Source organism: Acinonyx jubatus, chromosome D1, assembly GCF_027475565.1.
Source record: "Acinonyx jubatus isolate Ajub_Pintada_27869175 chromosome D1, VMU_Ajub_asm_v1.0, whole genome shotgun sequence".
NCBI classification, from domain to species: Eukaryota; Metazoa; Chordata; class Mammalia; order Carnivora; family Felidae; genus Acinonyx; species Acinonyx jubatus.
In genome coordinates, this window is record NC_069390.1 from 71,548,667 (window position 1) to 71,560,679 (window position 12,013).

The window sequence follows — 12,013 nt, forward strand, 5'->3', positions numbered from 1 at the left end:
AATATACAAGTGATGTAAGTGGTAAAAATAAATCCAAGAATTATCAGTGGCTGCTTTTTCTGACATCATTCCCTCAACCAATCACATGCACTAATACAAGTGTAGTCCTACCTTCACACACTTCCTTCTTAATGCTGTTTCAATTTCTGATTTCTTAGAAATACAGCTACATGAGTATCTTTTTAAAAATCTTTTAGTATGTGTGGTTGTCCTGTACCAGTTTTTTCTCTTCAAGCATTTAACATTCTATAGATGTTTCTTTCAGTGAAAAATAAAGCCAGTAATTGAAGTTTCCATAAAAATATTTGTCCAAAAGTGATGACCTGGAGACACTAAAATCCTGAATTATCTCCTGAATTATTAAGGGAATATTAAATTATATAAAGTTTTTTTAGTTTGGAAAGGTCAAAAAAAATCCCTTGCTTACCAATTAACAGTGTTTTCTTAAAAGTCCAGCTAAAACAATGCTTCACTGGTGAAGACTAACTCATTCTCCAAAATTTTTAAATAGAATTAAATGTGCATTTTACCCTCATCTTCTATTACTGCTCCCTCGCCTGGAATCAACTTCTTATGCTTCTTAAAAGATTCAAGACTCCCTTCTATGTTCTGTTTGGTGGGGGTGGTAGTAGATGGTTTTGAAGTCTTTTCCCTCTCTGGTAGGTTTGGTCAGTTCCTTTTTAGTTCAGTATTTTTTTTTCCAAGTTTTGTTGTTGTTCCTTTTAGGATTAATTTGAAATATAACTGGCGTTAATTTTACAAATACTAATTTTAGTTCTATTCTGTAAAATTCTGGCTTTCCAGTTTGTCATTTAATGTCCCAAATAAGTTTTTTTTTGTGTGTGTTTGCTTTGCTCTTAAGTTTCCTCTCTAATCATAATCTATAATATGGTTCCCAAACAGGTGTAATCAGTAACATATGAAGATCTTATTAACTGTATAGATCTCTGAACCTCAACCGGTATTTTCTAAGTTAGAATTCTCAGGAATAGATCCTTAAGATGTTAATAAATTTCATATTGAAAAAACTTGTCAAATTGGTTTCCATACAACACCCAGTACTTATCCCAACAAGTGCCCTCCTCAATGCCCATCACCCACCCTCCCATCCCTCAGTTTGTTCTCAGTTTTTAAGAGTCTTTTATGGTTTGGCTCCCTCCCTTTTTTTTTTTTTTTTCGTCCCCTCCCCCCTGGTCTTCTGTTAAGTTTCTCAGGATCCACATAAGACTGAAAACATATGGTATCTGTCTTTCTCTCTATGACTTGTTTCACTTAGCATAAAACTCTCCAGTTCCATCCATGTTGCTACAAAAAGGCCATATTTCATTCTTTCTCATTGCCATGTAGTATTCCATTGTGTATATAAACCACAATTTGTTAATTTTTAATAGCCACATGTGATTATCATTTACAATTAGGACTGGGAACTTCTGTCAGCTGTATTTTTATCTAAGAATAATTTTCTTTATCTGTACTATTTTCTGTGGTTATTTTCTTTCAGCAAAGCAGTCACTTCCTTATTGGGTGCCCAGCTTCTAATTCCCTACTACATAATTCTCTGCTTCCAGTGTCACATCATTCTCTGTGCAATACCATGAAATATTGCCTTTCTCCAACACTACCCTAGCCCCAGTTAAGAGGATCCTTGGCATTGGGCGCCCCATTTTAGATAGCCTTGCACTTCACAAAGACTCATACAAAAGTAGCATTTCTTAGAAACACATAGATGTCTCAGGAACTCTGGATCTGGTGTTCATTTCTGGCACAGAACATCCCATAAGCCCAAATACCTACTTTTATATTTAACAGCATCTAGACACCAGGAAACATTTGTTCCCAACCCTCCCCTACATCCTTAAAAGGAAAGGCAAATACATCCCAATAGCTTGAAGGTTTATGGATAATGGTACCATCAATGTGAAGGAAATCTACTTGTGAGTAATATGAACAATAGAAGCACTTAGATAACAGGAAAGAAAAATTCAGTAACTGGATAAATCTTTCCAGAGATCAATAATGCAATAGATTCTTGCATATTTATGTGATAGTTGTATGATATTTATATGAAATTGTATTGAGGGCAAGTTTTGTACACACTTTTTGTATTATGTATTATACCCAAAACATCATTGCTTGTCAACAGAATACTAGACCTATATTAAAACTATTAATTTCAATCATGATTGCCATTTGACTTCATGTAATATAAAAAAATGGCATTACTTTTTCTAGAAATTGTCATTATTAAGACATGTTTCAAGAAAGAATGCAAAATTTTAGTTAATAAGTCATTAGCTTGATATCTAACTCTTAAATATTTGAGCACAGTTAATGGTGCCTCCATTTACAGTATTGCACCAGGCCCTACAAATAGCAATAATGGGTCTACCCCAACTAACAGTTACAGGAGCTTGCTACTGAAGTGGCTTGCTTCATTTTATTCTTAACCAGTATCATTTTAAGATGCATAGCATCTCGTCCACTCACTTTATGTGACGTATCAAGTTCAATCATGGCCAACAGTTCTTCTGAGAGTCTGGCAGCCAATGCATGGCAAAGCAGTGTGATGCCATGCTCAAGACCAAATAGAAGGGTTACTTGTCATGACTTTGTTACAGATGGAAAGCAATGTTAGCAGTTCCATTTATTATTGTACCAAAAATATAGTATTTACTTAGTAAGTACTCATTGAGTTGAACTGGACTCATTTTCATTTAAGGTATGACACTGGTAGAAAATCTGAGGGTCTTGACAAGCAGGAGGTTAACTTCTGATTCAAGATTCATAATTTCTCACATGGGCTATGAAATCATTTTTAAAAATTTCCTTCCTGCCTTTAGTCTTGTCCTCCACAAACTTAACCTTAATGTGCTAGTGTGAGAAAATAAATTAGGGAAATGATACTAGAAAGAGTACCATGGAGAGTGTTTGAAGAAGCAACATTATTTTGCTGAGCTCAGCCTGATCAAATGGAAAAGAGATTTCTGGCAGGGGAAATAGCAATGACATGTGATAGTAGACAGGAAAAGGCTTGGCCATGTTCAGGGACCATGAGAGGGACTGTATTGACAAGGCAGAAGAGCAGAACAGCTTAGATGGGTTTGGTAGATAGAGACCAGATCAGCAGTATCTCCTTATAGATCATGGTATCTGATTTAATTTAATAAAATGAAAAGATATTAATGTTTTAAAACAGAAATGTGACCAAAGTATGATTCACTTTTTAATACCATCGTAGCTTAAGTAAAATCTAGCTAAATAAAACAAATGCCACCATTTCAATTTTCTACTGAAAACCTTTCAAAAAGAATTAAATCTTTCCATTTGCAATCAAGTGGATGGAGCTAGAGTGTACATAGATCTGCTTGTGATTTTTTTGATACATGTTTTCCTTGTATATACCTGTATCACATTGCTTCTGGATACTCTATCAATGGGAAACATTATCCTTACATCATTGCAAACTAACTTATACCTAGGTACATAAACACACACATGGACTTAATCAAATGATATGATACCCATTACCAAACAATTCAATAACCGAAGAAATTGAAATTTATAGGACTACACTGATTTACCTAGAAACTAAACTATGGCTCAGTTATGACCCAAATTTGAGTTCTGTAATGAAAATTTCACTTCTTTTTCTGCCTTATTAAGTTTTTTCTCTATGCTTTTGATAAATGAACAAAATCCTTACTAGGCATATCATTATGCCCTGTGAATTTATCAGATTGATTAAGAATCATATTGCCCTTCCTAATTCTGAATAAAGGGACCAAACTTAACAGTTTCAAATGTTTGCATGTTTAAAGACATTAGTTTGCTCAGATCACTATGATTCTTGAGATGCAACTGAGTATGAATGCTTGATTTGCAAAGCTAATTTGACTTTTTTCAAAATCTGGTGGTTACACATTCTAAAATAGGTCAAAAGTTACATGAAATTCACACTGTGAACTAATAATCCTAAAGCAAAGGTCCTATTAGAATAGATTACTTTTTGTAGTTTTTCTCAAAGGTTATAAACCTTCTGGTTTTGTAACACTTTCAACAGACTAAGTAACAGCTATGCAGATAATTACAGCTCATTCATTGCATTTAAATAGAGTTTCAAATGTATGGGTGTTATATTCTTTTACAAGCCCAAAATTACCATGAAGTCTTACACTTAAAAGGAGTTTTACAGTTTAGAAAATACTTTCATATGTACTATTTTACCTTCATGACAATCATCATCATCCATCACTTCACATGTGTTGAAAAAAACTCAAAAGGGATTGAAAAATCACTCAGTGCCACTCAGTATATAACCATTTTGAGACTTAAATTCCATGCAAGTTGCAGCCTATTACATTAGGAGAGGAAATCTTCCCATGACCAAAACTGACAGAGCAGAATCTGACAGTAGTTTCATGGCCAGTGATGAAATAAAGGTAACTATTATTGCTCTATAATTCTAGTTTTCAAACTTCTTTCACCCTTCAGACAAGACTGTAAAACAACTCTACAACACAGAAGTTAAATATGTCTAACCTGAGGGGTGCCTGGTTGGCTCAGTGGGTTGAGTGTCTGATTCTTGGTTTCGGCTCAGGTCATGGTCTCATGACTTCGTGGGTTTCAAGCTCCTGTGCTGACAGTACAGAGCCTGCTTGGGATTCTCTCTGCCTCTCCCCTACTCACACTGTCTCTGTTTCTCAAAATAAATAAACTTCAAAAATAAGAGTATCTAATCTGAAGCAGTTCAATAATCAAAATATTATTTATTCCAGCAATAAAAAAAATAGAATGAAATTTTAAAGATCTAACCCAAGATTATTCATTTAATTTTTATTGGGAACCAACAGTCAGTGGTAAAGGATTCTACTTAATCTTTACTTTAGAAACTGGTATCTTCTCACCTACTGATGTTTTCTTAAAACAAAATTATTTCTTATTCTGTGCAAGAAGTGTATTTGATATTATAGGGTAATAAAAATATGAATAAAATACTATGATTTCCCAAAGGAATTTAAAAATTATCACGAGACCATTGCATATACAAATAGTACCGTATCTTCTCTAGAAGTAGGACCATATCTAGAAAAAAATACTTTTGTATGATTTAGTTTTTTATGAGAACAAGTCATATACAGTTAAAATGGAATTGCAAAAGCTTTGGAAAAGTGAGTACCTTCCTGTACACCAGAAGGCAGACTGCCCTCGGGGGAAAAAGAGATGCTTACACATGAGCTTATATCCTCAGAGGATTCTAGAAAGCTGGTTTATACATAAGGAAAAGGACTGATTCATCCCTGAAAATCACTGCCAAAAGAAATTAATGTCTACAAATAAAGTTTAAGAAACCCCAATTGGAAATTTAAAAAAGACCATGTAGTGTACTATGCACATCAAAGCCAGTAACTCAGAAAAAGGAGGTGAAAAGAATTCACCAAAGTCCTTAGGGTTTGGGGCTGTTATATATGAAAATGAGGACTATATACTTCAGACATTACAGGGAGGTGAGGGCAGGGAGTGTTGCAGGTGACAATTCTGGTGAGGACTTCAGGAGAAACCTTAATAACGTATCTGCCAGAGCTAGTAGGAAGCCAAAGGAAAGCAACTTTTTATTGAGTTTATCAGGGGGACTACACAAGGATGAAGAAAAGGCAAAAGTAATTAATAGCTGTGAAAAGTTGTGTTTCCCTTGTCACCTGGTGATCCTGTGAGTAAAGGGAGGGAAGCAACTCATTTTAGATTTCAATTTGTGAGTATGATGCTGATAGTGAACTGGTGTAAGAAACCCTGGTTATCCATAGGCCCTAGAAAATCCTCAGGTGTTTTTGATCTATAGGACCTTGTGATCAATGAATTCAGTGGGATCTGGGATCTCTATTAAGTAAAAAATAAAATAAACAGGGCTGTAGACTAGAGACAGAAGGACTCCCAATAGTTCTGCTTCCACAGGGAGTACTTCAAGGAAAGATGTACCAGGCTTTCACTGACCATCAAAATTTGACTCTTCTATTAGCAGACAATGTCTATCTGGAAAAACATTTATCTTAATGTTACAGACCACTTACTATGGAAAAATCACAATACTAAACACTGTATCTTCTCATTTGAGCTCTTTTTATGATACCAGCTCTGTGAGGTCCTGTATGATCTCCATTTTAAGATCCAAAGATTTAAGAACAAGTTAATATAGCTCATTAGTGGCCAGAGCAAGATTCAATATTATTATTATCTGGTCCCAAGTTATCTATTCTTAACTACTACTATAGGCTGGCTTTAAGAAGTCCACATAGAGGCCCCTGTATCTCAATTGGTTAAGGGGCACAGGGTATCTCAATTGGTTAAGTGTCCAACTCTTGATATGCACTCAGGTCATGATCTTGCAGTCCTGAGATCAAGCTCTGCATTGGGCTCCACGTGTTGAGCACAGGGCCTGGTTGAGATTCTCTTTGTCCCTCCCCTATTCTCTCTCAAAATAAACAAACATACATTTAAATAAAGTTCATGTCAATATACTGGAAGTTTCCCTTATGCTGAAGAATCACAAGCAAATCATTTTGTATTTGTGTGTGTCTTGTACAGTTTCCCTAAAACCATCACAATATTGGATTCCAGAGAATGAAAAAGAGAAAGGTAGTTAGAGAGGGATCAGAAGGCCAAATGGGCTGGAGGAGAGAGAGAGATAGACTTATAGATAAAGATCACATTATGTGAGTGCTATACATTGTGGTCAGTTGAATAGAGCATCTAATCCAGTACTCTTGAGGAATTATTTTACTTCTTTCCACCATTATTTCAGACTTTTCCTGCCTTTATTTTGGAATATTCTCTGAATTATACCCTGAGCCTCCAAATATATTTTTCTATGAGAGAAAAAAAAGGAGGGGAGGAGGAAGAGAACTGAGAAGATAAGGATAAGATATAGTCTAAGTCAACTGACATCATGACATATATACCTAGGTTAATGGTTTTGACACAATTTCTATGAGTACCACATTATTTAGTATACATACAATCCAATATTTCCTGTTAGATTTAAGCCAAAGCATCAGCAAATTCTATTCTAATACATATCATCCCAACTAACTCTCCATATAGTCCAATAAGAAGTAGCAGCTTAAAACAAATGCAAGTATTTATTTCTCTGCTTTGCTGCACTTGCCTAAGATTTTACAGAAAGCTTTTAAACAAATGTTCCACTTCATAGAGAGGAACTGAAATAACAGGAAGCCTGCAAAGATATATTGAACTGAGACTAATGCCTTAATCAATGGATTGGAAAGATATAGAACAAAAGTACATCTCACAAGTTCCCTTTGTGGTAATTTTGCCTTACTGAATTGATCTGAAACAATATATATATATATATATATATATATATATATATATATATATATATATATATATATATATATATGGTTCTTTGGATTGTTCCATTCACCGGATTTTGGCAACAACCAGAGTTGTTTTAGTAAACCAGAGTTTAGTAGCCCATGGTACCAGAAAAAATAAAATTTGATGATTATTCAAAATGTGACCAACATGTGTATGTCTATACAAAGTTTAACTCCATGTTGTGAAGGAAAGGTCTCAAACCTTAGAAAGGAAGAGTGACGTCATTGTAGTGACTACAGAATGGACTTTATAGACTTAGATTCTAAATCAAATCCCCTTAGTAATGGGTTATGTAACAGACTTACTCAATTTTCCTAAGTTACAGCCTTCTCATATGCACAATGGAAACATGTATAGGTATCATATTAAAAATTACATGTCTAAGATACGTGGTATTCAATAAATGGTAGTTTGTTTTAGTTATTTGGTATTAGTTATTTAGATATTGTTTTAGTTATTTTGGTATTTTTATTTTACTTTCCCCTTGAACCCTACTCTCTGCAGTTCCTGGAAACCTACCAGAAGATATAGTAAAGGATAAATGGAATTCTTTTAACCCATGAATACATGAAGCTTTAGATAGATCTCTGCACTACCATTATGTGCCAAAATCTGGACTATACCCAAGTTTCCTGAAACTAGACTAGTAGTATCTTAGCTACTTCAGAATACCTCTACCAGACAAGTTGTCCTTCTTGCTCTTACATCTCTTAATGGCCTGTGTGACTCCCTCTTCGCTCTTATCGTGTATTTTGGTTATCTTGGTAGCAGTTTTATAGACCTTAATTAGGAACAGAGATTTAACTAATTTTCTGGGTCCTCTAGTAAAGCTCTAGTATTTAAATTCAGGTTGTAGGGGTGCATGGGTGGCACAGTTGAACATCTGACTCTTGGTTTTGGCTCAGGTAATGACCTTGTGGTTCATGAGCTCGAGCCCTACATCTGGCTCTGCACTGGCAGCATAGGGCCTGCTTGGGATTCTCTCCCCTTCTCATGCTGTCTCGGTCTCTCTCAAACATAAACAAATTTTTAAAAAGTCAATTCAGATTGTAAATAGAGAAAGGGCAGGCAGACAAGTAGAAAAGAGATCAGGGAAAACATTAAAACCATTTGCGGTTTGGCCTTTCATTCATAGGAATCACAGAATTATTAGAAAATTTGAGGAAGAGAACACTTAAAGAAGATTTAGTCAAAAACTTTATTTTTGAGTCAACCAAGATTCAGGGAAGTCATATAGTTTGAGAAATACACATAATAACTATAAAAACTGCATTCATTCAATAATGAATACATTGAGCTAGAATGAACCTATAGACTTTGGTGATTTTTTATTACAAACATAGGTCATAGACAATGTGGTTAACAATAGGGTGCCAGTCAGGAAAATATGGCCAGAAATATCATCAATAGGTATAGTGCTAATGAAGTCCTTAAATAAAGTTACAGGAAGGATCCCTAAGAGAAGCTTATCAGACTTTACAGTTTTCTCAGCAATGGTTGGCCCTTTGCTTTGTGCATGGGTATGCACCTGACCAATCATTACCTGTAGTTTTCTGAAGTTATTCAGACATTTTGATGTATTCCCTTAGATACTGGTAAGTTTCCATGAAGACATTCCATTAATTACCTTGTTTTGTATAAAATAATTACAGTAATATTCTCCAGAATAATTTTTTCTGCTTGCAGAATTGGAGTTGTCATCACTTTAAGAAGTTCATGTTCCTTCCCTATGACTGCAGTAAAACTTCTGACAGTTATTGGCGGGGGGGGGGGGGGGGGGGGGGGGAAGGATAATAACTAAGACAACAACTTGTCTAATGCCTCAAATGCTAGATCAAGTTGTTACAGGGAAAAAAAAGTAACCAGAAAGAACTACAAAATCTTGTTACACGACCACATCATCATGGCATGTGAGCAAAACATAATGCCTTACATCTGGAGTCATAGAAGCGTGATTAGGGAAAACAGAATTGTAGGGTTTCTTCTCATTTGTATCTTCTAGTTTGTAATTCCTTGGGGTGGTGTATTTTTTGCTACTGCTGTAGCAAATTACAAAAAATTTAGTGGCTTAAAACAACAAAACGTATCATCTTATTAGGTCTGGAGGCCAGAAGTCCCAAACCAGTTGCTGGACCAAAAACAAAATGTCAGCATGTCTGGCTCATTCTGGAGACTGAGGGAGCATTCATTTCCTTGTCTTTTTTGCTTCTAGAGTCTATCTACATTTCTTTTCTCATGACCCCTTTGTCTCATTACTCCAACCTCTTGCTGCTATATTCATATCTTCTACTATTGACTTTTTGCCTCCGTCTTATAAGCACATCTGCTATTACATTGGGCTGATCTGTATAATGCAGGATAATATCCCCATTGTAAGAACCTTAAACTCAACCACAGATGCAATGTTCATTTGTCCTGTATGGCAACATTTTTCCAGATTTTAGGAATTAAGACATGGACAACTTTGGAAGGCCCTTAATAGACTCTACAAGTAGCTCTTTCTTTACTACTTACTACTTCACTGAAGGGCCTAGCTCAGGTACACATAGCTGAACAGAAATTTCAGTGATAATCACAGAGAGAAAAGCCTTTATAACAAGAAAGCCCAGTAACAGGAGTGAAAACCATGAACAATGGACTTGGAAGGGAAAAAAAAAGAAAAGATCATTCCAGACTGGGTGACTGATAGGTGACCATAAGTGTCTAAAAACTGGTGACTCTCATAAGTAGCAACAGGAAAGGAGCTTTAGGCTCCCGATACAGGTAACACTTGTGCTCACATAGGACACAATTCCTCAATCTCATGCATTTCTCTGTATGGCAGGCTTCTCCCCTACTTTATTTCTCCTCCGTGTGCCCTAGGTTTTTTAGTCTATGCCATGGAGATAATGCACTTGGCTATAGAAACAGCTCCTTTTGCAAGGGTGAAACCTTCCTTCTCATTTTTAGACCACAATTTTTTCCCCTAATAGGTTAGGATAATAAAACAACAGTAACAAATTGAGTGAGTACTAACTAACGCTGTTCAGTCTAGGGGAGGAAAGGTACTTGAGATTCAAGGATAATGAGCTGCTAAGCATGGAGGAATGTCAATATTTTAAACTATTACCCCTACTATTGGTTTCAGATTGCATGTTCCATTTCTATACACCATAATGAATCATCAGAAAGAAATTAAGAAAAAAAATCCCATTTAAAATCACACCAAAAATAAGATGCCTAGGAATAAACCTAAACAAAGAGGTGAAACACTTGTACTCTGGAAAACTATAAAACACTGATAAAGAAGCTAAAGAGGACACAGATAAATGGAAAGAGATCCCATGCTCTTGGATTAGAAGAAAATATTGTTAAAATGTCCATACTACCCAAATCAATCTACACGTTTAAAGCAATCCCTATCAAAATACCAACAACATTTTTCACAGAGCTAGAACACACAATCCTAAAATTTGTATGGAAACACAGAAGACCCCAAGTAGCCAAAGCAACCTTAAAAAAAAAAAAAGAAAAGAAAAGCTGGAGACACCACAATTCTGGACTGAAAGTTATATTACAAAGCTTTAGTAATCAAGACAGTATGATACGGACACAAAAATAGACACATAGATCAACCAGAACAAAGTAGAAGATCCAGAAATAAACCAATAATTGCATGGTCAATCTTAGAGGAGTAATAAATTTACAGTGGGAAAAAGACAGTCTGTTCAATAAATGGTTTTTGGAAAACTGCATTCTTCCCAGCAAAATGCAAAAGGATGAAACTGGATCACTTTACACCATACACAGAAACAATTTAAAAATGGATCAACAATCTAAATGTGAGACCTGAAACCATAAAAATCCTAGAAGAGAACACAGGCAGCAATGTCTGACATTGGCTAGAGGTAGATTCCCTGAGGCGAAGGAAACAGAAGTGAAAATAAACTATTGGGACTACATCAAAATAACAAACTTCTGCACAGCTAAGGAACCAATCAACAAAACTAAAAGGCAATCTACAAAATGGGAGAAGATATTTGCAAATGTCCTATCTGATAAAGGGTAGTATCCAAAATACACAAAGAACTTATAAAACTCAACACTTAGAAAACAAATAATCTAATTAAAAACTGGACAGAAGACAAGAACATAAATTTCTCCAAAGAGTACATCCAGATGGCCAACAGACACATGAAAACATGCTCAACATCACCCATCATCGGGGAAATAAAAGTCAAAACTACACTAAGGTATCACTCACACCTGTTAGAATGGCTAAAATTCAAAACATAGGGAACAGGTGTTGGCGAGGATGTAGAGAAAAAGGAACCCTCTCACAGTGTTGGTGGGAATGCAAAGTGGTGCAGCTACTGTGGATAACAGTATGGAGAATCCTCAAAAGTTAAAAATAAAAATACCTTATGATCCAGCAATCACACTCTTGGATATTTACCCAACGAATACAAGAACACTAATTCAAAGGGATACATGCACCCCCATGTTTATAGGAGCATTATTTACAATAGCCAAGAGCTGGAAAGCAGCCCAAGTGTCCATCAATTGATGGATGGATAAAGAAGTCGATATACAATGGAAATATATTTGGCCATGAATGGAATGAAATCTCGCCATTTGCAGC